This window comes from Balaenoptera acutorostrata, chromosome 6 (assembly GCF_949987535.1).
Source record: "Balaenoptera acutorostrata chromosome 6, mBalAcu1.1, whole genome shotgun sequence".
NCBI lineage: Eukaryota > Metazoa > Chordata > Mammalia > Artiodactyla > Balaenopteridae > Balaenoptera > Balaenoptera acutorostrata.
In genome coordinates this window covers 71,813,867-71,840,484 of record NC_080069.1, presented here as the reverse complement: position 1 = coordinate 71,840,484, position 26,618 = coordinate 71,813,867, and the positions used below count along the sequence as shown (strand labels likewise).

The window sequence follows — 26,618 nt, the reverse complement described above, 5'->3', positions numbered from 1 at the left end:
TGTTAGGCTAGAGTATAGATATAAACAATTTGATGTAAAGTAAATTCCAATACTGGTTCTGATTTCTGTATCTAAAATGCTTCCATTGCTTGCTCAACACATTTTTGGAACCCCATTTATGGAAACATTCTCATATTTGCACAGTGTTTATGTGGATCTGAATGGCCACAACATGGGTTTTTGTAATGGATGGCTGATTAAATGCTCTGGAAGTCCAGAAATAAGGTCAGATTTGCACAATACTTACTTGTATACAGCCTCCATTCAATAGGTTGTTTCATTGACAATGAAATTTGGTAACTTAGTTCTTAAATTTCCTATTCATGTCAGGAGATCATGGAGGAGTGGGCAGCTTTTTAAAATTTCTGACCCTCCTTCTTAGCTCTGCTGTAAAATTATTAAGGTCTCCTGGGATGGTTGCTCTGTTTGACTTGTAAGGGGCATATGTTTTATTGGTGGATGAAGTGATGTATCATTATGCCGAGTGTAATTTTCCAAAGTTCTTTGGCATCACAGATGTTACACAAACAAAAGAAGGCACTTGGAATAAATAGCAACATACAAGTGCAGCTTCCTTTGGAGCTTTTCAAATCTGGGAAATACTGAGTCAGGAAAAATAAGAGTTCAGTAGAATCAGTTTCTGGTTCAACCTATTTACTGGGTCATCCTTTTCTAATCAAGCCATATTGAGCAATCCATCTACACAATACTGGATGGCTTCAGAGAATAGTGGAAACATATTTGGGTCACCATGGAGTAACTCATGTTTTTTTACTTAGTATCGCAGGATGGAAATTGTCCCAGCTTTGTCAGTACAGGAAGCACTCAATAAATATTTGATGAAATAAATCCAGGTCAGACTGTGTCCCCAGTGCTAGGATAAAAAGTTAAATAAGACACATTCCACCCTGGAGGAGGTCACAGTTTGGCAGAAAAATCAAAGAAGCTAACAAAAGGGGATAATAAAATATGATAGAAGCAAAGTGCTGTGGAAGTGTAGTAAAGGGTAAGATTAATTGTTAGGTGGAATCAGAAAAGGTGACATCCTTCAAGCCTCAGTAGGCAGAGAAGCCAGGGGATAAGGGAGAGAAGAAAGGATGTTTCAGGAAGCATCTATGTGAGGTCTCAATGAGTGAGAGCATGGAGTATATTCATGGAACTCTATGTAGTTTGGGCTAAACAAAGATGGTGAAGGGTGAGGGGTGGGAATAAATTAGGTCTCGAACAGCAGGTTGAGGTTGGGTTGTGAAAAGCATCATAAATCATGCAAAGGAGTTTGCGTTTCATTTTCCCCACTGAAAACCTCAATTTTTAAAGATTTATGTTGCCTGTACAACTAGGTTTTCCAAAATCTGTTCCTGGGCGTGCTAGTTTTACAGAGTGTTAATAGGTGTTAAACCAAAACTCCTATTCAGCTTTTAGTTGAAGGTGGAAAGGTAATTGGAGCAGATAGTATGGAGCCCACGTGAGAGAGAATTTCCTGAAATGTGTACAGTCTATGAATGTCTTAAACCAAATTAGACTGCATAGCTAGACCCTATAGTTCTGTCTCTTCCTCGAATGGATTTCACCATTCTGCCCTTCAGCAAAATGAGACTGGCCTGCACTGAGAATTGTAATAGGAAATTATTTGATGTGACATTTATGTGTGCTTCCTCTGAATAGCTGGTGTGTCTTTTTTTTTTTTTTAATTATGGAATAAGATATCTTTTTTTTTTTTTTTTTTTTTTACTTTTTATTTGTTTATTTATGGCTGTGTTGGGTCTTCGTTTCTGTGCGAGGGCTTTCTCCAGTTGCGGCGAGCGGGGGCCACTCTTCATCGCGGTGCGCGGGCCTCTCACTGTCGCGGCCTCTCTTGTTGCGGAGCACAGGCTCCAGACGCGCAGGCTCAGTAGTTGTGGCTCACGGGCCCAGTTGCTCCGCGGCATGTGGGATCCTCCCAGACCAGGGCTCGAACCCGCGTCCCCTGCATTGGCAGGCAGATTCTCAACCACTGCGCCACCAGGGAAGCCCTAGCTGGTTTGTCTTTATCTCAAAGGCAATAGGAGTGTTGTAATTGATTGTGTGTCCTTTTTTGTCATAAACACTAGGAGGCCTAGAGCCAAGTTTGTGGTTCACCTCCAAAAGAGGGTCCTCAGGGCATGCATTCTTGGGTAATGACTGAACCCAGGATTCTGTTTGACTTCCTGCATTCATATTCCTTTTGCTAAAACGCCTTCATCTACTTATTTGATCATTGTGCAAGCATTTTGCAACCTCTCTCTGATCTTTGCGGGGGAAAAAGCTGAGAAGAGAGTAAACATGTATCACTTATCACAGTACCTGGCGTACAGTACATATGAAATGAGATCTTTTTTCTTTTATTACGATTTTTTATCAGTCTCACCTACTCCACTGCACCATCCTCCATGTTGACAGAAATGGAAAGGTAGCATATATGACAGAAATTACTTTCAAATGCTATTTCCATGATCTCAAGTCCTTTAAGCACAAAATTAAATGGACAAATATGAGGTGAACAATTACCAACTGCAAGTCCCTTAGCCTTGTGCTGAAAAAGAGACAAGTCAGTAAGTCAAAGAGATGGTAAATGGAGCTTCTAATCTGATAAGGGAGTTACGATAGCACTATGGGCCCTGGGATCCTCATCTGTAAAATGGGAATAATAATACAGCCTAACTTACGGAGTCATTGTAAGGATTCTGCCTTTATATCAGTAAAGTGGCAAGAATAATGCCTGGCACATAAGTACTCAGTTAATATTTATTATTGCTGTAAATTATATTTCATGTGGGCACCCCCAGAATGTACAGTCACTAAGGGATCTAAAAATTCAAACAAGGGGGAAATCACTTCTAGCTGACGTCATCCTGGAAGGCTTCCCAGAGGAGGTGAGATTTGAACAAGACCTTAAAGGATGGAGATAATTCAACTAGGCAGAGAGGAGTAAGGGGAGTTGATCCCTTGGGGAACACCCCCCCCCCAAAAAAAGGTAGAGAGGAAGGATATATCCCATCAGGAAGAGACCTCAGGAGAGCAGAGGACTCATGAAGGGGGTTCGTGGGTGGCAGGGCTGGCATAGGCCCCTGTCCTATTGTATCCTCGTTGTCCACAGAGTCAGCACTAATGCCCTGCCTCGCGATGGGCTCCTCCCCAACTATTCCCCCGAAAGAAAATCCACGCTGTTCTCTGAGAGACACTTCGCATCCTTCTGAATCCTTTATCTACCTCGTAGCCAGTAGGAAAATTACTTCAGGGTGTGATAATTCTAGGGAGCTCCAGAGACCCTGTCCATTCTCCCTGTAAATTCCTACACATGGACTTAAAAAACGGTGATTCTATTTTGGGCAGTAGAGTGCTTAGGAAGAAAAGTGCAGGGAATGTGAAATGAGAAGGTGGCATAATTCCCATCTGTGCAGACACTGAAAGGCCTTTATTACAGAACTTGAGAGAGAAACTCGGTGAGTTTCCACACTGATGGCTGGAGGGGCTCCAGCGTGGAGGCTGCAGAAGGCCACAGCCGAAATGGCTGCAATTTCAGAGACAAGGGTTCAAGGCTCCGTTCCCACATTGATCTGCTTAAAGAGAAGAAAATGTGTTTTTAAAGATGTCCCATAGTCTGGGATTTCTAGAGCCCTTAAGATTTGGAAGGGAGGGAAAAAACCCTCTCAGCTCAAAGATGTTAATTTCGATAATTAAGCACAATCCTTACACCAAGAGGAAAAAAACCAATTTTAAACTGCAGCAGTGAACTGTGAATCAACAAAGTATACGGAAGGTTTTTGACTGATGTGTGCATGCCAATAAGCTTATGCCTATCGGTGACAGAAGCCTTAAAAGCAGAAGGATGAAGATAGCAAGCAAAGAGTGAAATTCCAATTATAGCTATTTATTTATACCCTGACTCATGCTAAAATTATTTGAGCTTGCCGAAATTCAAGTGGCGAAGTCAAACTATCCAAATTAACACCTGCTGACACCATTGAGTATCACATTTAAAGCAAGTGCTAAACTCTGTATGGGAGAGATTTTCCTTTTTTTTTTTTTTTTTTTTTTTAATTTTCCTTTCTGCCACGAAACACTGCTCTGAGTGGGGAAAAGAGCATCAGTCAAGCTGGAAATTCATTTGAGTCAAACCTACACTCCCCATTTCTGTCAGTGCCACAGAGAAACATGTTTCACAAAGGGAACTTTTCTAAATTAAAATTTTTATTAAAATATGAGAGACAGATACATGCACAAATCATAAACATACAGCTGGATGAAAACTCCACAGCCAGCACCCAGATCAAGAAGTAGACACTACTGGGGTCCCAGATGCCCCTTCTATCAGTTACCCTGTACATTTGAGAGTAACTATTCTCATGGTTTCTAACACCATATATAACTTTTACCTGCTTTTTGAGCTTACATAAATGGAATTATACATCATTTATTTCTGGCTTCCTTCACTCAACATTACATTTGTGAAATTCATTCACAATATTCAGTCAGTCAGTCTCACTGTTGTATAGGATTTATTTATTTAAAATGCCATGATTTACTTACCCATTCTATGGTTACGAGACATTTGGGTTATTTACAGTTTGGGACTAATCCAGAAAATGCTGCTTTGAACATTCTGGTACATGTCTTGCATATGTTGGGATTATACCCAAGAGAGAAATTTTTACTGGATATATTTTTGAGTGCTTGCTATTGACTGGAAACGATGAAAGTAGGCTAAGGCACTGGAATAAAGTCATAGAAAAACCCAGCCCTTGCTTGCAAGGACCTCAAGACCCAATCAAGGACAGAGATGGGCCAGCAAATACTCTTAGTTGTTTGTAGGGGTCATGTGTGAGAGAGCCTTGGACTGAATGGGGGGACAAGGGAGGTGAGAGGGAGGGAGAGGCAGAAAAGGTTTCTCTCTGTAGAGATGACACTCAAATTGAGTTCTGAAAGACAAGGAGGCATCGACGGGGGGACCAAGCGGAAAAGGCAAGGGAACAACCTGTGGAAAAGCAGAGGCAAGTGAGAAAGCAGGTCAAGTCCAAATACAGTGTGTTAGAGCAAGAGCGGAAGGTGGGAAGTCTGTGGTGACAGCGAGGGCTAACTAGGTAAGTTGGGGGCATATCACGAAGGACCCGGCTAGCCATCCAAGGAATACATATATTATCCTGAATGTGATGGGAAGCCACAGAAGATACGCGGGCCATGGAGTGACAAGATCAGTTCATTCAGGTGGCTCTGCAAAGGCAGGACTGGAGAGGAAGAACCAAGGAGTTGGAAAGGGACCAGAGAGCGTGCTTTATCTGGAAAGGGGAAAAGAAATATGGTATCTTAGCAGATGGGAACTTGGTGATTCTTTGAAGAAGGTCTGCCGGTGGCCCAATATCGTGGCCAAATGGAACGGGCTTCTAATGGAATACAGAGTGTATGTCGGGGGGCGGGGGCAGGGATGTGTGGACGTGTGTGGGTTCCATGTCTCAATGTGTAGAAACCACACACAGTAATTCATGCAGAAGGCTTTGGGGGCCAGCAGGCCACCTGCTGACATCCAGGCTGGTGCAGGCGAGGAGTCCTCTGCTGGATCGCAGAAAGGCAAAGCATATGTGTGAGGAGTTCCAGCCAAAAAGCCAATGCATTACAACTTGGGTCTGGAACAGTGGTGCCAGGATCTCATCACTCCCCATCCGCTCCGGAGACTAAGATGGAATGTTGAGTGGAAACCAGCCAGTTCTAATCCCACCCAGCTCCCTGCTAGACTCCTGAGAGGATTCTAGAAAAGTTTCCAAGCCTTTGTTTTCAGGATTCAAATCATAAATTCAGTAGTAATATTTGTATGTAAACTTACCTAATATGGTGGCCTGGTTGGAGCCCAGAAACTCGGCATTAGGACTCAGTATGGACATTTGACAGAGCACAGAGGTGTGTAAAATATGATGGAAAGATGCTGGATTACTTTATTAAGTTCAGTTTTATATTTAAAAAATAAATTTCCTACTCGTTCTTCGAAGAATAAAATTGGTAATATATTAGAAAGTATGAAAAAGTCATAAAAGTAGAAAACATTTGCCCCATGTTTCACTGGCTGAAGAAAACTGCTATTAGGAGAGAGTTTTCAGTCCTTCCTCCTTTTTTCCTGTATTTATATCCTTTATTCTTTTAATTTATACATAGTTGTAATCTTTTTTTGCCATAATCGGTATTATCTCAGTAAAAATTTTTATGAACAAAACATTGTATCTTATTTTTGTTAAAAAAAAATAAAATTTCATTGCAAAATTTATAAGCAATACTATGCAAAAAAGAAAACTAACCATAAGTTCCAACCACCCAGAGATAATCATTACCAATTCTTAGTACAACTCTTCCTTGGCATTTTATGTGTTCTGATCTATAATTTAACAAAATTATAATATTTCACCTATTTTTCATTTTTTATTATTACCTATATATTATTAATATTTTTGCTAATATATTCCATTGTATAGCACCATATTTTATTAGTTCCTATTTGGGGATATTTAAGTTGTTCCCAATTTTTTCATAATATAAACAATGTTACACTTGCTCAATTTTTAAAAAAATATATTTCTATATGGATTTTCTGAGCAAAAAAAAAAAAGAATTAAGACTTTGATTACGTATTACCAACTTGCTGTCTAGAAGCTACGTACCAACTTATGCTACCAATGGCAAAGTTATGGCCATTTCTCCACAATTTCACCAACACTGGGTATTATCAATCTTTTTTTTCTTAAACTAATTTTTATCAGAGGAGTGAAAAGGAAATTTTATTATTTCCTTTAATACTAATAAGGTTAAATATTTGTGTTTGTGGTACATTTTTATTTCCTTTGTAAACCACCTGTTCAAACATAATTTTTAAACTGGCATAGTTCTGTCATGTGGATATAGCATTATTTATCTAAGCATTTTCTATCGAAAAGGGAAAGACAAATATATGTGTAAGGAGTTCAAGCCAAAAAGCAAATGCATTTCTACATGTGTCTGAAACAATATGCCAAGATCTTAGTGCCCTCTGTCGCTTCTGGAGACTTGCAGATTTCCACATATATCTATATAATGCTGGAATGAATATCTTCGAATATATAGGCTTTTTAATTTAAATTTTATATTGGAGTATAGTTGACTTACAATGTTGTTAGTTTCAGGTGTATAGCAAAGTGATTCAGTCATATGTATACATATATCCATTCTTTTTCAGATTCTTTTTCCATATAGGTTATTACAGAATATTGAGTAGAGTTCCCGGTGCTATAAAGTAGGTCCTAGTTGACTATCTATTTTATATACAGTAGTGTGTATATGTGAATCCCAAACTGCTAATTTATCCCTCCCACCCACGTTTTCCCTTTGGTAACCATAAGTTTGTTTTGAAGTCTGTGAATCTGTTTCTGTTTTATAAATAAGTTCATTTGTATTATTTTTTTTTAGATTTCACATGTAAGTGATATCATATGATATTTGTCTTTCCCTGTCTGACTTAGTTCACTTAGTATGATCATCTCTAAGTCCATCCATGTTGCTACAAATGGCATTGTTTCTTTCTTTTTTATGGCTGAGTAATATTCCATTGTGTATATGTACCACATCTTCTTCATCCATTCCTCTGTCGATGGACATTTAGGTTGCTTCCATGTCTTTGCTTTTGTAAATAGTGCTGCAATGAACATTGGGGTGCATGTACCTTTTCAAATTATGGTTTTCTCCAGATCTATGCCCAGGAGTGGGATTGCTGGATCATAGGTAGTTTTATTTTTAGTATTTTAAGGAATCTCCATACTGTTCTCCATAGTGACTGTACCAATTTACATTCCCACCAACAGTGTAGGAGGGTCCCCATTTCTCCACACCTTCTCCAGCATTTATTGTTTGTAGGTTTTTTGAGGATGGCCATTCTGACCCATGTGAGGTGATATCTCACTGTAGTTTTGATTTGCATTTCTCTAATAATTAGTGATGTTGAGCATCTCTTCATGTACTTTTTGGCCATCTGTATGTCTTCTTTGGAGAAATATCTATTTAGTTCATATGCCCATTTTTTTGACTGGTTGTTTTTTTGTTTTTTTGATATAGAGCTGCGTGAGCTGTTTTTATATTTTGGAGATTAATCTCTTGTCAGTCGCCTTGTTTGCAAATATTTTCTCCCATTGTGTGGGTTGTCTTTTCATTTTGTTTATGGCTTAAAAGCTTTTAAGTTCAATCAGGTCTCATTGGTTTATTTTTGTTTTTATTTTGATTACTCTAAGAGGTGGATCCAAAAAGATACTGCTGTGATTTATATCAAAGAGTGTTCTGCCTATGTTTTCCTCTAAGCACCTTATAGCAGCTGGCCTTACGTCTAGGTCTTTAAGCCATTTTGAATTTATTTTTGTGTATGTTGTTAGAGATGTTCTAATTTCATTGTCTTACATGTAACTGTCCAGTTTTCCCAGCACCATTTATTGAAGAGACTGTCTTTTCTCTATTGTATAGTCTTGCCTCCTTTGTTGTAGATTAATTGACCATAGGTGTGTGGGTTTATTTCTGGCCTTTCTGTCCTGTTCCATTGATCTATATTTCTGTTTTTGTGCTAGTACCATATTGTTTTGATGACTGTAGCTTGGTAGTATAGCCTGAAATCAGGGACTCTGATTCCTCCAGCTCCGTTTTTCTATCTCAGGATTGCTTTAGCAATTTGGGGTCTTCTGTGTTTCTTGCAAATTTAAAAAATTTTTTGTTCTAGTTCTGTGAAAAATGCCCTTGGTAATTTGATAAGGATTGCATTGAATCTGTAGATTGCCTTGGTGAGTATAGTCATTTTGACAATATTGAGTCTTCCAACCCAAGAACATTGGTATATCTTTCCATCTGTTTGTGTCATCTTCGATTTCTTTCATCAGCATCTTATAGTTTTCAGAGTACAGGTCTTTTGTCTTCTTAAGTAGGTTTATTCTTAGGTATTTTATACTTTTTGATGCCATAGTAAATGGGATTGTTTCCTTAATTTCTCTTTCTGACCATTAGTGTATAGAAATGCAACAGATTTCTGTGAATTTTGTATCCTGCAACTTTACCAAATCATTGATTAGCTCTAGTAGTTTTCTGGTAGCATCTTTAGGATTCTCTATGTATATTATCATGTTATCTGCAAACAGTGACAGTTTTATTTCTTCTTTTCCAGTTTGTATTCCTTTTCTTTCTTTTTCTTCTCTGATTGCCATGGCTAGGACTTCCAAAACTATGTTGAATAATTAATAGTGGTGAGAGTGGACATCCTTGTCTTGTTCCTGATCTTAGAGGAAATGCTTTCAGTTTTTCACCACTGAGAATGTTAGCTGTGGGTTTGTCATATATGGCCTTTATCATATTGAGGTAGGTTCCCTCTGTGCCCACTTTCTGGAGACTTTTAATCATAAATGGGTGTTGAATTTTGTCAAAAGCTTTTTCTGTATCTATTGAGATGATCATATTGTTTTTATTCTTCTATTTGTTGATGCAGTGTATCACACTGATTGATTTGTGGATATTGAAAAATCCTTGCATCCCTGGGATAAATCCCACTTGATCATGGTGTATGATCCTTTTAATGTATTGTTGGATTTGGTTTGGCAGTATTTTGTTGAGGATTTTTGAGGCTATGTTCTTCAGTGATATTGGCCTGCAATTTTCTTTTTTTGTGTATGTGGTTTTTTGTGTTTGGGTATTTAGGATAAATTCCTAGAAGTTGTGCTATTAGTTCAAAAAGTATGGCTTCTGTAACTATTCTAATTACACTCAGTATTACTTTAATGTAGAGTTAGCCTTTATTATAAGAGTTAAACAACCACTAATCTGAAAACAGATGTCCATAAAGGTAAGGTAAAGTAGACTAAATTTCTTATATTGGTGGGTTAAGGTTTCTTTTGTATTTAATATTGATATACCAAGTAAGACAGAAACAGATCTTGCCAAACACTCTGAAAATTTGGAACATTCATTAGTCTCATCAAACACACACCCAGGATTCTGAAGGTATGAGGCAGAATGATGTGTCCTCTGGTTCTAGTCATATGTACACTGGAGAAGACAGAAATGGGAAAAGATTTCGGAGGTCAGAGATACTTGTACTAACTCCTTTGCCTTGTTCTTTTGGGATCATCTTCTGGCACCATTTAGCATGGATTCTTAGTTATGGATCCAACCTCTCCATTTTTTTTTTTTTTAGGGGTAATCTCACTAAAATACAGCAGAGAACAATGTGTGTGAGCATACGAATGTATATATGTGTTTATGTATTACGTGCTAAGGAAAGAGGGCTTTAAACATACTTGATGACCTGAGCAGCTTTTTAAACAACATCCAAAGCATCTGGGGTAAAACCATAATACTGTAGTTTAATGTGCTTCTCAAGTGATTCTGATGATAAGTGAGAATTGTCTTCTGGTCTCTATTTCATTGATATCCTCTATTATTCTAATGATTGTTCCTTTGCATGTTATCTGTCTTTTTTCTCTACTTGCTTTTCAACTAGAGTTTGTTTTTCTTCAGTGTTCCAGTCTTCACAGGATTAGCAGTGGATTTCTATATTGTGCAAGACTCAGTGTGGTTCTTCAGTCTGAGGTTTCATGGCTTTTCTTAGTTCTGAAAAATTCATAGCCATTTTCACTTAAAATATTGCCCCTTCCCCATTTTCTCCTTCTGAAATTCCCATTAGACCCAAATTGAAACTTCTAATTTAATCCTCCATTTCTCCTAACCTCTCTTTTGGGTTTCATATCTCTTTCTCTCCCTCTGGGTAATTTTCTCAGGTACATCTTTCATATCATCAATTGTCTCTATAACTGTCCCAATCTGCTCTTAGATTGGTCATTGTGTTTAATTTTATTCACAACTTTTCATTTTGAATCGTTCTATTGGGTTGTGTTTCATATCTGCCTGTTCTTTTTTAATGCCCTGGTTTTCTTTATGAGGGTTTTTATTTCTCCCTTTATCTCTTCAATGATTGTAAATATACTTAATTTACAGATAGCTTTTGATCATTATATCTCAAGTTCTTGTGGTGCTGTTCCTTCCACATGTATCTGCTGACTCTCCCATGTCATGAACCACTTTCTTATTTAATCTGTACTTTTTAATTGTGAGCATATTTTCGGCTAGGTTATATTTCCGTGTGGAATCCCTGTATGTACTGTAAGATTTAGTGGTAACCATTCAGAGAAGTCTTACATTTGATTTTTCTGAGGATTCCAGGAGTTTCACTGGACTGAAATATTTCCAGTATCTACATAAACATCTCCATCTGGGATTCCTATACTATGAAAACAGTCTAAAATTTGGATTCTACACCTGTGCATAACATAGATTTTTAAATTGCCATTTATTGTGCAGAACTTTTTCCCACCCAGATATCTAATCAGTGAGAATTTTGCCAGTTGCGTTTGTAGAACTGAACGATGTTTCATAGTCCCCTGATATGGTGGGAGCAGCTCTTCCTCGGTCCTAGCTTTATGCATGAATTTCAGTTCCGACTCCTCACCTTTCACAGGCCCAAAGGCAAGTCTTTTGTTCTAGATATGTGTTTAAAAACCACAACCCTTAGCTGTTAGGTCATATAGCCATGTCTGATATCCTCTGTTTTGTTCTGGTGTCAGCTCAGGCACTTACCATATCGGTTATGAGATTCTTCTTTATTTTTGGCCTGTAAGAATTTCCTTTCTCTCTCTCTCCCTCCTTTTCTTCCTTGGCAATGTATATAAAATAGTTTTGTTATATTTTATCCAGCATTTCTATGTGCATGTAGTACACAGAAGGATGTCAATATGCTAAGTAGTTGAAACTAGAAACCTGCATTAGTCAGGTTTGGAGACCACCAGCAAGTGCAGTAGAGAATATGCGATCTTTGAAACTGGAACCAGAGTTTGAACTGTTTAACTTTACTACTTTCTACTTGAGTAAGCTCTGCTAAGTCACATAATCTCTCTCAGCTTTATTTTTATCATCAGGAAAGTAGGGATAATGCTATTACTAGTTTTCCTTATATGTTCTTCCTTATTGCTCTAAATTCCTTCCTTTATAAATTCAAGCCATTTCTCCATCCTCCATTCCTACAAAGGTTGGAGCAGATTGCAAGTTTCTTGGAGGCAAGAACCATAGACTATTCACTATTTTCTCTTGCAAAGCAAATAATGAAATAGTAGTTGATTGAAGGACCTTGTTAATTTCCTTTTATTAATGTACTTTTCCATACCAACCGACTGAGAAAAACTGGTTAAAAAAAGACAGACCTGGGATTGGAAGAAATGAATTTCATTTCTCAAGAAGTTTCCAAGGGTGAAGTGCGGGGTGGACTACATTTCTGTGGAGTTTCACTCCTTAGAGCTCTCCTCCTTCTCTCCCTAGCGTGCATGGGAGTGAAAACGTATATTGGTTTAGAGGTTCTGCTTGGACAAATGTTTCAGAGCCAGTAAATCTGTCACAGTAGCTCCCAGGCTGAGCCAAGGTGAACAGTCACACAGTGATTTCTCCAGAGCCTCAGGTATCAGGCAGCACAGGCAGGGAGGTCCCTGGATTCCTGCTCACCCTATGCCCAGGAGCAGAGACATCACCCCCCAGGAATATGAGGAGCTTTCCCCGAATGCTATATTTACCATACGGTAAAATTCCTTGTCAAACAGCAGAGCAATGAGATGTAAAACACAATTAGAGAAAAAAACAGTAGCACATAAAAATAACCAGTTGGCTCAGTGATTCTGGTGGTTGCTAGACTCCAGGTGAAAATCAGTAATCATTACAGAAGGCAACGTGGTGGTGTTGCTCAAAAAGTTTAGCGTACACGTCCTTTGTTTCAGCTACTCACTTCTAGAAATATATGCCATAGACACACTCACACAGAAGTATGAGGCTGTCCATGGCAGTTTAATTTTTAATTTTTAGCAGTTTAAAGTGGAAGAGAATAAAAATTCTCATCAATTGGGAGCTGATAAGCTCCATCACACAATGGAGTGTTCTGTAGGTACTATAATTACGCAGTAGATCTCTATATACGCAAATGGAAAGGTGTCCGAGATATACTGTTTGTTTATAGTGCCTGAGAGCGTGAACTTTGGAGCCAGTCTGCCTGAGCTCAAATGCCTGTGTGACACTAGGCAAATAGCTTCCCAGCTCTGTGCCTCAGTTTGCTCACGTATAAAATGAGGATAACAGTAATATTTAAGCCATAGGGTTATTGTAAGCACCAAAATAAGTTCATATATAAAGTGCTTATAACAACATCAGACTCACAGTGAAGTACTAAACTATTATTATGTTAGCTATTATGAGTAGTAATAATAGTAGCTAAAAGTAACTAATGCTAACTGCTTATGTCTGGGACTTATACTTGTGGAGTTTGAGGTGAAAGAGTAGACTTTTCCATTTGCGTTTTATACCATTTGGATTAGTTACAGTGAACATAGTACTTTTATTAAAAAGAATAATTAAAATCATTATTCAAAAGTATACTGGATAAGAAGACACTTGTTTTGAAAGTTTGACATGTAACGGGGACTTAACCAAAATCACAATTACTGACAGCTGTATATTTAATACATTAGAAACTGATTAATGTAAGCAATCCCTTACATTTAATCCCTTGTATCTGTAATGCATTTTACACTTAGCAAAATGTTTTCACATTCATGAGCTGATTTAATCCAACTAACTGGTTTATTAATAAGTTCACTTAATCCCTGTGAAGTGAATTTTCATATTTATTATTCCAAATAAAGAAGTGAAGAGAGGGACTTCCCTGACGGCCCAGTGGTTAAGACACTGTGCTTCCATTACAGGGAGCGTGGGTTCCATCCTTGGTTGGGAAACTAAGATCCCAGAAAGATCCTGCATGCTGTGCGGGCAAAAAAATAGAAGAAAAAAAAAAAGAAGAAGAAAAGGGAAGAGAGAGTGGTTATTGGTTTTTTGGGTTTTGTTGTTGTTGTTTTTTCCCTGCTCATGGCAAAGCTGGACAGGCTACGAAATTGAAGCTTAGAGTATTAAGGGCTTGCTTAAGCTCAGACAGCTTCTGAGTAATAGAATGGATGAAAAACCAGGTTTCCCAAGGCAAAGGTCTTTCTGCCAAACCATGATTACCCTGTAAACTGGGCCACTAACAAACATGATGACAAAATAGATTTATAATTCTACCCTACACATAAACACTATCAGGTATCTAGTTTGGTAAAAAGGTGGGTTTTCAGCGGGTCAGCAGGTGAGAACAGGCAAAAAGTCAGTTCTCTAAGTTTATAAACAAAGCTTATAACTGCCCCAGGAAAAATATGACCTGTGTTAAAGGCAACTGACACAATAGAACGTATAGTTGGCTCCTATCCAAAACACCCTTGGGTAGGATAATGCTAATAAGATATGCCCCTAAGGTGAGATGATGAACTAGTGAAATTGGTGGAGCCAAGAGTATAATTAAAGATAGTTGCTTTGGGATGTAGTTGAGGTCACTATAACAACAATGAACAAATTTAAAACAATAAGCCAAATAGCCTGATAACTACATCATCTTTGGCAAGTCGCTTTTCTCTCTGGTTTTCTCACCTCTAAAAGTGAGAAAGTTGGACTAGATGTCCTCTAAGGCCATCTGTTAATCCATTCATTCAACAAATAGGAACTGAGTGATTTTTTTTTTTTTTTTTTAGTTCCAAGCACTGATGATACTAGTTGGGTAAAGATGGATGAGGTTGCCTCTCTCAAGGAGTGGTGGGCATTAGACAGCCAATAAGCAAACAAGTAAGAAAAATATTAGAGAGTAATAAGTGTTATCCATAGAATTAAAATAGGCTGATGGTAGAGAAAATGACTGAATAAGTATTCTAGGTGGGTACCCTGGGAAGTTTAGATAAGATGAGAATATTGAATGTGCCCTGTGAGAATGAGAGAGAAGCTCATTCTAGGCAGAGGAAGAGCTGGTTCAAAGACTCTAGGGAAGGAATGAGCCTGGTGTTGTGAGGAACGAAAGGAAGGGTTGGTAGACAAGAGCCAGAACATGTATGGTTCTGTAAATCATAAAGACTTGGAGGATTTTAAGCAGTGGCGTGATCTGATTTATGCTTCTAAAAGTTTACTACGGTTGCTATGTGCAAGCTTGGAAGCAGGGATTCCAGGTAAGAAGCTACTGCAGTAGCCTAGAAGAAATATTATGATGTCTTTGTCTAAGGTAAGAGTCAAGAAAATGCAGAGAATTGGACAGATTCAAGGTATTTATGGGAGTAGAACCCATAGTGTTTGTTTGCAGATAAATAGCTTTTGTGGGTAAAGTGAAAGAAATGAATCAAGGGTAATTGTCAGATTTGGAGCTTGAGCAAGTAGCTGGATTTTGGTGCCATTTTCCAAAATGGGAAGAAAGAGGTATGTAAGGGGTAGTTAGTTAGGATGTTATCCAGACAGCAGTGACTCAAGAGTTCTGTATGGGTCATGCTAAGCACTAGATGTCTATTGAACATTTGTATGAAGATGTCAAGTAGGCAACTAGAGCAGGAGTCCTGGGGATACAACACAGTTAAAGATAAATGTCTGGGAGTCATTAGCGTAAAAATATGGACTAGATGGAATCACCTCAAGAGACCTGGTAGACAGAAGAGAAGAGGCGAGTACAGGATCCTGAAGCACTCTTACATTAGAGGTCAGGTTGAGGAGGTGGACCTAACACAGGAGGAGAGAAAAGAGTGGCCAACGTGATAGGAGATAGCAACAATATTGGGAGAATGTGGTATCCAGGGAAACTTTAAGAAGCAGAAACCAATCCAGTGTATGAAATGCTGCTAGGAGTTCAAGTTACAATAATACCAGAAAAATCAAGTATTTGATTCCACATAAAGGAAATCATGTTTAAGGATCCAGCTCTGTCTACAACTAGTTTCTATAACCTTGAGGGCTTGGGGAGGAACTCTCAACAAGAGGTTTGACGAGAGGTCTAGAGCATTAGATTGAAAGTCCCGGAGCAGGACATTCTAGTGTGACTGTCCCAATATGGAGAAAATCTCAAGCATCAAGAGGACAAAGAAACATGTGGTTTCAGCAGAGTCACTGAAACAAGGAGAAAGGAGGTACATCAAGATAAATGTAATTATCTTGATGCATAGAATGGATCTACATGCATGCAGTAATTACAGAAATAAGGATTATGTGTAAATTGGCACCAGTCCAGAAGTCAAGCTTATTGATAGCTATCATGTAACTACTAGAGTTTTCACCTCTAACAGTTGGGTATGTGACACAAACTTAAGAATGATTCTTCTTTGGGCTAGAACTGTCTTCATGTAGGAAAATAATTCGTAAAGCTGATTAGGGATAGAAAGAGAATTCTGAGGACATAGATCAGCATGAACCTAATAGCTCTACCTTAAAATGAGTAAGAGTTTAATAGTGGGGAGAGGAGACCACGATAAGCAATATGGTGGGGAGATAGAGTCCAAGTTGCAGAAATAGCAGGAAGAGCTTTAGGAACCCACATATCTCACAGTGAATTTTTTGTTGTTTGTGCTGCCGTAATAGAAATTATCTCAATCTTCTCAAGACTTCAATACAAATTTACACAAATAAATACCGCATATGCTTAGAGAACACTCTGTAGGTCCTGACATGTAGGAATCTCCCAATTAAAAAGCCAACTCATCACCCAATTACTCTACAGTGCACTTTACAGTTGACAAGCCAAGTCTAAGCACACAGAGCTTCCAGCATTCTAACTTTTAAAATATGAACAGAAAACCAGTGATTGCTTGACAGTTGAAGAAAGCCTCTAACATAAAAGATCGAGACATCAAAACAGAAGCAAGGAGGAAAGAAAACTCAAAAAAAAAAAAAAAAAGAGAATGCACTAAAAAGAAGGAAATTTTTAAAAAATTATATTTAATGACCTCAGAAGGAGAAGATAAGCTATCGTTAAAACAAGGTCAGGATGCTATTAAGAAAAAGGAAAAGGAATAAGCAGACATTATTATTAGGATAAGAAAGCGTTCTTAGAAATTTAAATATGATAGCTAAAATTACATGGATAAATATATATTTATATGCATATTGTATATATATGGAAAACAGGAAAATACCTCAAAACCTTTAAAAAATGGGACAGAAAAATAGATGAAGGCCAATCCAAGAGGTCCAACAGCCTACCCTAAGGATCTATAAGAGAAGAATGTCAAGAGAAATCGTACAGGAACATTTTCTGGACCTGCAGAAAAGTCCTCCTGAGCACCCAGCACAATAAATAAAAAATACCAACCGCTGCTGTAAAATTTCAGAATACCAGGAAGATAGTAAAAGTTTTGAGAAAGGGAAAAAGACAGGCCACATATAAACAATCAAGGATAAGAGGGCAGTGAACACTATACCCAGGGCTATCAAACTAGAATACAAACACTTTCTAACATTTAAGATCTAAAAATTATTTGTCTCCCATTCACCTTTTCTCAAGAAGTCTTCTAAAGGATTGGCTTCCCCCTAAAGCAATAAGGTACACCAAAAAGAAGAAGTGATATCCAGAAAATGAGGAATCAGTACAGAAAGGAGATACAGGAAATTCCCTTGACAATACTGAAAATAAATCCTACTATGACAGCAGGTACAGGTATAGTCAACAAGCAATCCAGATGAAAATGAGAGCACAGGGACATGCAGGAGAAAGAGTTCTAGTGTAAAAAAAAAAAAAAAAAATTAACAAATTGCTTATTGGGTAGATTTGCTTGTGTAGAAAGTTTTCTCAAAGGCTGTGCTGCTTGAGTTTGGGAATGTGGATACCAAAGCCAGATGGGCCGGGTCCAAATGCTGCCTCTGCCACAATGATCTTACATCTCCGTGAAGCACAGGCAGCCTCGTGGTGCTTCATGTTTCCCACCTATAAAATGAGGATCGTCATGTACCTACCGCACAGAGTTTCTTAAAAAATTAAATACATAATGTGTTAAAATAGTGTTTTGAATATTACGGGCTCTCGGAGGGGCTGAGAAAACCTTAACAACGTGTACAGAGAAAAGTAAGTACATTTTTAAAACATAAGTAATTTATCAGCTCTAGGGGAAAAAAATAACAGTTGAATAAGAAAGGAAACGTAATGATAATAGACTCCTTGGCTCAACAGTGAATATTCCATTGTCAGATAGATGATACAAATAGTACAAACTGTAGTGTAAAAAATTAGAAGGATGGAGGGAAGGGTAAAGGGATATGAGATAGCTCTTTACCACAATAGGAAGTGAATTAGAGGTAGGCATTCTATGTAGAATGAGGAATTAAACATTAAAATGAATGAAGAAATATGCTTAACATAGTCCTGAAAGAACAGGACATGGGTAATGATGGCCCTTTGGGTACCATGATAAGTGACTAAGTGAGTGAGACAGATGCAGGGGGACCAGGGGCTGCTGCTGGGCTTCCAGAGCACCAGCTTCCACGAGGGACCTGAGGGTTAGGGGTCCACCATGGGGTTGGCACTGCTGGGAACAATGCTAGGAAGGGAAGGGTTAGAATGCTCCTTAGCATTCCATCGCACAAACGCCGAACATGGGTCTCGCCTCTTCTGGGAAGGTTCTTTTCCAGTCTGGAATAGGGCCTGAAGGGCAACCTCATCCTAAAAATTCATGGGGGAGAGCTTCCCTTTTTGACATCCACCACCTAGGACATAGGATAAGCTTGGCTCGACACTACCACCATTCATTTAAAAAAAAAATAAATTACATTTTGGTTTGAAATCATAATTTCTAAAACAGCAAGTCATGACAAAATTGATGTTTGAAGGCATCTGACCAACACATAAATAAAGCAATCAATATCCCTGTTGTGCTCTGAAATTAAACAGATGAAAAGGATTGTGTCCATGACAAGTAGAAGAATGAGAGAGACGGCGTAGAGGTTGAAGCTTAAGTGAGACCTGAGATTGCCTGGGCGCCAGCTGATGTTTCAAAGCCGAGCCAAGCAGTGAGTACCCTGACGACCGCCCCCAGGTATCAATGCTGGCTGGCACGCTTCCACCCCAATGACCCATCACTGGGCTTTGCCTTCATCCCTGGTACTCAGGTATCCTTGTGGTACTCAGCTCCCACACCGTCTTTAAGGGCTGAATAAAACCACAAGACTAGCCAGCATGGAGGAAGTCACTTAATAAGCACTTTCCTATCTGGGGGGACAGATGTGTCTGGATTTCCGTGAAGGAACTGAAATTTCAACAGCTGAGTTCAAGAAAGCTGCTCCAGCAACCCAGAGGGAGATGTAGGGGTCTTGTGTTTTGTACCGTATCTTGGCAACCCTCCTGGCTGCTGCTGACCTATGGCAGAGGCCCGGCTCCTTTTGCAATGGGCCTTGAGGTGCTCATATTTCCAGCTGTGTCAAGAAGAAAGAGTGTGGTAAAGTCACGGGACTCCTTGCTTGGGTCACAGAAACACCAAGACACCACCTGAGAATGAAATCCCACAGAAAATAGAAACCAATAGACGTTTCACGGCACCCAGGGGAAGCGAGGATTCTTTAAGAAACAAAATAAGTGCAGATGAATATTTTTAGAACATCTGAAATCCTGAGTAAATGGCCTTGGATTTACAATGCCCATGGATTTTTGGTGTTTTAACAATAAGCAGGAATTTGGGTTTTAATTCCTTTAAGCATTTTCCTATAAAAGGAGTTCACCCCAGCCATTTTTTTCTAGACAGTATTTCACTTTCTCACTTTTTCCCCTCTAGGTTAGAGCTATGATAAAAAGAAGGGAGACTGAGGAAGGGAACAAATATTTATAAAGTGCCCAGTCTATGCTGGCATTGGCCTAGAAGCTTTGCCTGTATGCCATGTTCCTTCTCACAAATCCAAACACAGACCTTTGCTTCCTCTTATGCACTGCCACTAACAAAGAGATTCCATTCATTCATGGAATTCATCGAGGACAATTACATTCCATTTATTCATGGAATTCATCGAGGACAATACCATCAATTCAAACTGTAAGTGAATGCGCTCAGCTCTTGGTTATCAAGATTCTTGCTGCGACTCATTTCTCTATTTTGCCCAGTATTTAAAACCCTTCATCATTCGTTGCTTCTTACCTTGCCCAGTGAAAGTGGGCAAGCACTGTTACCCTCACTTAATAACCCACGTTACCCAGGGAATAGCCTGGATTAGAAGCTATGATACTCAAAGCTCCTGGATAAGCGCTCTGAGTCTCCTGTCTAGACTTGATGAATAATTCACAGGTCTAGTTGGTGGATGTCCAGTTAGGAGTCTGGCCGAGCTGACTGCTTCAGAGCCAAGACATCCAGGGCCTTACTCTTGCCTCATTTTCCTCCTTTCTCTCTGATTGCTGCTGCTTAAGGGAAATCCTCTTATTTCCCTATTCTTTTAAGAGTTGGTACAGCACAAGGTTCTCGTGCCAGCCCTCTCCTTGGTTATTCTCTTCACTCATTCAGCCAAAAAGCATTTGAGCTCCTAGCACACGGACGGGCATGTCAATTGCCTGTTGGCTTTCAGGTCTATTGCTGGCTCTTCCTCTGTTCTGCTGTGTATTATAGGCTCCCTTGCCCTCTAGCTTCTGGTGATTACTTACAACTTATGGGAGATACGGTGTAAAATTGGAGGGAGGGAAAAAGAAAGAAGACCAGATATTTCTTTTTCTCTCCCTCTTGCCCACCCTTCCTGTGAGCTTCAGGTCCTGGATCCCGCTGGTCACCCCTCCAGGCAGCCCCTATATGGTTCTAGCTCCTGTCAGATGATGGGCTCGCTTCCTCCACTGCCCCTCCAGCCCTAGTGGTGGTAGCAGCTTCCAGCTATTACTGACCTGTGGGTTGCTTCACTTCTCCTTGTTTGGCTTGCCAGCTTTTCCATCACCCTTTTAACCAATTATCTGTATTAAATCCCATCTGCTTGCAAGATTTAGAGGACTGTTTTCCTGGCTCTATCCTGACTGACACAGACACCCTTCTTAGTTACAAGCTACAGAAACCAACCTTGACATGTTGGCAGGAAAGGATTTTATCACGAAAGCTATTGGAGAGATCAAAGAATCTGCGAGAGGACCCCAGAACCCGGCTCAGAGACTACAAGGGAAGGAGCAGTGCTCGAAAATCTCCAAGCGACACTGTGTGGGGGAAGCCATGCTCGATGTCTGGGGTCGTGCCATGTGTGCCACCAACACTGGATGCTGCAAGGTACCATTCAAACTGTTGTCTCTGCTACCATCTGTCAACAGAATCAAATCTGGGCATCTCCTACTTCTTCAAGACATTAGCTTCCAATTTAGAGAGTGTGGAGATGGGTACATCTGATGCTCAATGCCCAGGTCCTGGGCCCAACCCTGGCCACAAGTGTATCTGACATTTTCCATTCCTGTCATGGAGATGGGCTCTTTATAGGCAGAATTCCCTAAATATACGATAGAGATTTGGATGCCTGAGTAGACCTTGAGACGAGGATTCAAGTGTAAGTGGTTTCTTTGGGAGTTGTGAAAATCCCAGGAATCACTGGTAAGGAAGGGAGGGTAACTTATCGATCGAGTTATTGCTATGAGGTAACTAGATCTAAATCCTCTAAGGGGGACTTGGAGCCAGTGCAAAAGACATGTCTCAGAGTCACCCCAGCGCCTAGGAGCTGAGCTATTTATACACCAACTATACCCCAAGCTGCTGAGAGCAGCTGGGGTGGGCCTTAATTCTCCTGCACTCCCAGCTTCCCCTCCCCTACTAGTGAGCTGAGTGGACCTCATCAGCCAGAGCAAACCTTCAGGCAAATAAAAGCAGTGGGGAGAGCAGTTGAAAGTTGGGCAGGTGTAAGCTGAAAAGGTAAGGGAGAGATGATGAGACAGGGAACCTACCACATCAGCCACGGTGGATAAGAAGAAGAGCAAAGGTCCACTAGGAACTGCTCAGCGTTGAAGATATGACAGTGGATAAGAGAGAAGCATTCCTGGCCTCCCTAAGTTCATGGTCTCATACTCAGACATGAGAACAGGCAAGTACAATATACAGTGGGACAAGAGCAGTAATAGAGGCAGCCCTACGTAGCTAGAGGTAGACCTCAGGCCTCTAAGACCCAGGAGCACAGAGACAGCATCCTACTCATTTTCACATCCCCATGGCCTAGGATGGTACCTATTCAATACATGTTTTCTGGCCCAATACTGACCTGCCAGGCACAGTTCTGGTGTGTTCTATTCATGGTTTCTATGTAGGTGTGTCCCCATTTTACAGGGAAGAAAGTTAAGGCACTCGTGATTATTCCTCACCACCTGACTACCCCTAGTGATTCTTCACATTTCAGCTTTGATGTAATTTCTCCATTTCAGCTTTGATGTAATTTCTCCAAAAGTTTTGCCTGCATTTCCAAGCCTGGGCTATCCCTACCGGAGAACTTATGCTCTGAATTGTCAGTGGCAACTCATTCTCAAGTATCCTCCTGAGCTAAGCTCTTAGAGAGCAGGGACTATATGTCTGTTTTGTTTAGCAATGTACACTCAGCATCCAGGCTAGTGCTGGCACTTTCTAGATGTGCAAGCCTCATTTATACTGATGATTTTCTGAATGATGTGAATGAATGAATAAGGCTCATCATTTATACTGATGATTTTTTGAATGATGTGAATGAATGAATAAGGCTCAGAGAGGTTGAGTAACTTGACCAGTCACACATCTAAGACATGGCAGAATTGAGGCTTGAACTGCAGTCTGTCTGACCCCCAAATATCTCCTCTGCTTTGCTGAGCATTAAGCAACTTATCTGTCTATGGCAACTAGAAAATTTAACTTGGCTTAAAGGTTGCTACTCTAAGGTCAGATGTAATGGGGCAGGAAGTGTCTAAGAACTTCTCATATTCATGAGGCTGAGGAATTATATCAAGCAGAACTCTGGACCTAAAGCTGGAAGAAGGTTTTTAGAGGATATGGCAGGATGGGACAACCTTTAAACTTCCCTGAAATTAGAACATTCTTTACCACCATACACAAAAATAAACTCAAAATGGATTAAAGACCTAAATGTAAGACCTGATACTCTGAAACTCTTAGAGGAAAACAGAGGCAGAACACTCTGACATAAATCGCAGCAATATCGTTTTGGATCTGGCTCCTAGAGTAACGGAAATAAAAACACAAATAAACAAATGGAACCTAATTAAACTCAAAAGCTTTTGCACAGCAAAGGAAACCATAAACAAAACGAAAAGACAACCTACAGAATGGGAGAAAATATTCACAAACAATGCAACCGACAAGGAATTAATCTCCAAAATTTACAAACAAACAGCTCATGCAGCTCAATATCAAAAAAAAAAAAAAACCCAATCAAAAAATGGGCTGAAGACCTAAATAGACATTTCTCCAAAGAAGACATACAGATGGCTAGATTCTCAACATCACTAATCATTAGAGGAATGCAAATCAAAGTTACAGTGAGGTATCACCTGCCATCATCAAAAAATCTACAATAAATGCTGGAGAGGGTGTGCAGAAAAGGGACCCCTCTTGCACTGTTGGTGGGAATGTAAATTGATAACAGCCACTATGGAGAACAGTATGGAGGTTCCTTAAAAAACTACACATAGAGCTACCATATAATCCAGCAACCCCACTCATGGGCATATACCCGGAGAAAAGCATAATTCAAAAAGAGTCATGTACCACAATGTTCATTGCAGCTCTGTTTACAATAGCCAGGACATGGAAGCAACCTAAGTGTCCATCATCGGATGAATGGAGAAAGAAGATGTGGCACATATATACAATGGAATATCACTCAGCCATAAAAAGAAACGAAATTGAGTCATTTGTAGTGAGGTGGATGGAGTTAGAGTCTGTCATACAGAGTGAAGTAAGTCAGAGAGAGAAAAACCAATACTGTATGCTAACACATATATATGGAATCTAAAACAAAAATGGTTCTGAAGAACTTAGGGGCAGGACAGGTATAAAGACACAGACGTAGAGAATGGACTTGAGGACACGGGGTGGGGGAAGGGTAAGCTGGGACAAAGAGAGTGGCGTGGACATATATACACAATGGAATATTACTCAGCCATAAAAAGGAACGAAATTGGGTCATTTGTAGAGACGTGGATGGACCTAGAGACTATCATACAGAGTGAAGTAAGTCAGAAAGAGAAAAACAAATGTATATTAACGCGTATATGTGGAATCTAGAAAAATGGTACAGATGAACCAGTTTGCAAGGTAGAAATGGAGACACAGATGTGGAGAACAAACGTATGGACACCAAGGGGAGAAAGCAGGGGTGGTGGGATGAACTGGAAGATTAGAATTGACATATATACACTAGGATGTATAAAATAGATAAGTAATAAGAACCTGCTGTATAAAATAAATAAAATTCCAAAAAAAAGATACATGCACCCCAAATGTTCCTAGCAGCACTATTTACAATAGCCAAGACATGGAAGCAACCTCAATGTCCATCAACAGATGAATGGAAGATGTGGTACATATACACAATGGAATACTACTCAGCCATAAAAAAGAATAAAATAATGCCACTTGCAGCAACATGGATGGACCTGGAGATTGTCATACTACGTGAAGTAAGTCAGAGAAAGACAAATATCATATGATATCGCTTATATGTGGAATTTTACAAAGTGGTACAAATGAACTTATTTATGAAAACAGAAGCAGATTCACAGACTTAGAAAACAAGTTTATAGTTACCAAAGAGGAAAAGTGGGGGGGGAGGGATAAATTGGAGTTTGGGATTAAAATATACACACTACTATATATAAAATAGATAACAAACAAGGACCTACTGCAAAGCACAGGGAACTATACTCAATATCTTGTAATAACCTATAATGGAAAAGAATCTAAAAATATATATCTATATATATATCTATATCCCTATATATATCTGAATCACTTTTCTGTACACCTGAAACTAACACATCATTATAAATCAACTATATTTAAATAATTTTTTTTAAGATCATACCTGTTTTTCTGAAAATTGGTGATCTCACCTGAATGGAGAATATTGGAGGAAGAACATTCTCTGCAGGATAGTGAATGCACACAGGCGTTACCTGAAGTGTCCTGGAGAAGGATGCCGGAAGTCTGGACAGTGGCAGTGGGTATGCAGGAGACAGGGGCAGAGCGTGTACACACTGCCATATATAACATAGAAAACCAACAGGGACCTACTGTACAGCACAGGGGACTCTGCTCAATCTTCTGTAATAACCTAAATGGGGAAAGAATTCGAAAAAGAATGGATACATGTATAACTGAATCACTGTGCTGTACGCCTGAAACTAACACAACATTGTTAATCAACTGTACTCCAATATAAAAATTTTTAGAAAAGACTTGACTTTCTCTCTAGGTAAAAATGTTCCCTCTAGCACCAGCAATGCCTGATGTCATTAGCTTACTAAACCAATTTTAAAATATTGGAAATAAAGTGATTGTAAGCAAGCTGATCCATCATTTTTTGCTCCTTTAAGACACTGCAGAAAAAGTCATGACCAACCTCCAGCTTTCAGATGTACACAGAGCCACATTCAAAATGCAGGGGAAGAGGGAGATAACGGTTTCGAAATCTCCAGTCAAAGCAATTCTTCTGCCTTATTTATCATGTTCTCATCTCTCCTTTCGGCAAAATCAAAGAAAGTCATCCATCCTCCACGCATGCACTTTCCACACTTCCTCGATTCTAAAATAGCCAAGAAGCAGCATAGATTTATTAACAGCTTTTTGGTATGGGGAGGTGGGAGAAGGAAAAGACAGGGAAAATGCGACATGAAATGTTCACAGAGATTACAATGCACATAGCCCGATTTTAGAGTATTAAAATGTGGCCCCAAGAAAGTCTTAGAAGTGAAAACACATGCTAATTAAATATAAAGTCTTCAAGTAGTATTAACGAAGAGCCTATATGTTTTGTCCAAATGAGACTGCTAGATATAACCAAAAGTGGGAACAACAAAAAGAGCTTTCACAGAAATTAGTTTTGAAGAAGTAAATATGCATCTTAAAATTTCCTTGCAGCACGTAAGGTATTCAGATTTGTTTCTGAAAACTAGTAAATTGATTAGATCAATCAATATTTACATGTATAATAATACAGGTGCTTTGACAATCAGTGTAAACTTTCTTGGTAAAACTGAAGTAGGACCTAATTTTCTATGTGAGCTCTTTTTCTTCTGGAGAAAAATATGTCTGTGCCCCATCGGCTTTTAAATAGAAATCCATAAATGCAGCCAATTAGCTTAACAGTCACCCTTTAACTCCATCACTGATTCAGAAATTCAGAAGCGAACACTGGGTTGTAGTCATCTAGTTCTCACCACTTCAATATGTTCCAGCAAAGTCCACTCACAGTGCCCACCCACAGGATTAGAAGGGCAGCCAAAGGCAAAACACCTTTCTCAAAGGATCAGTATTTCATGAACCCCTCAAAGATCAATACATAATCTAAGATACCACAGGGAGAATTAAAAGCAGGACAAAGACATTGAATGTATATACCAAATTAAGAGCAAGAGTACATGTCCAAAATTTACAGCACGTAGACTAGGAATAGAAAATACACTGATTTTCTGTTGCCTGGTCTTCTGGCCACAGCTGAGCCCTAATCAACCTCAGAGCCAGATGCATCCTCAGAATCCATCTTAACATACTTTTTCAAAA

General features: G+C 39.3%; 1 long non-coding RNA gene across 1 annotated transcript in view; it reads right to left on the bottom strand.

Annotated features, from left to right (window-relative positions):
* The window catches only part of LOC130708322 (uncharacterized), a 38,055-nt gene that overhangs the window by 7,327 nt on the left and 4,110 nt on the right, over window positions 1–26,618 (bottom strand). The window contains exons 6-7 of the long non-coding RNA XR_009008530.1: window positions 25,459–25,641; window positions 24,950–25,170 (exon numbers count right to left, since the gene is read on the bottom strand). This is a non-coding gene — a long non-coding RNA (uncharacterized LOC130708322). The remainder of the gene's footprint in view (window positions 1–24,949; window positions 25,171–25,458; window positions 25,642–26,618) is intronic.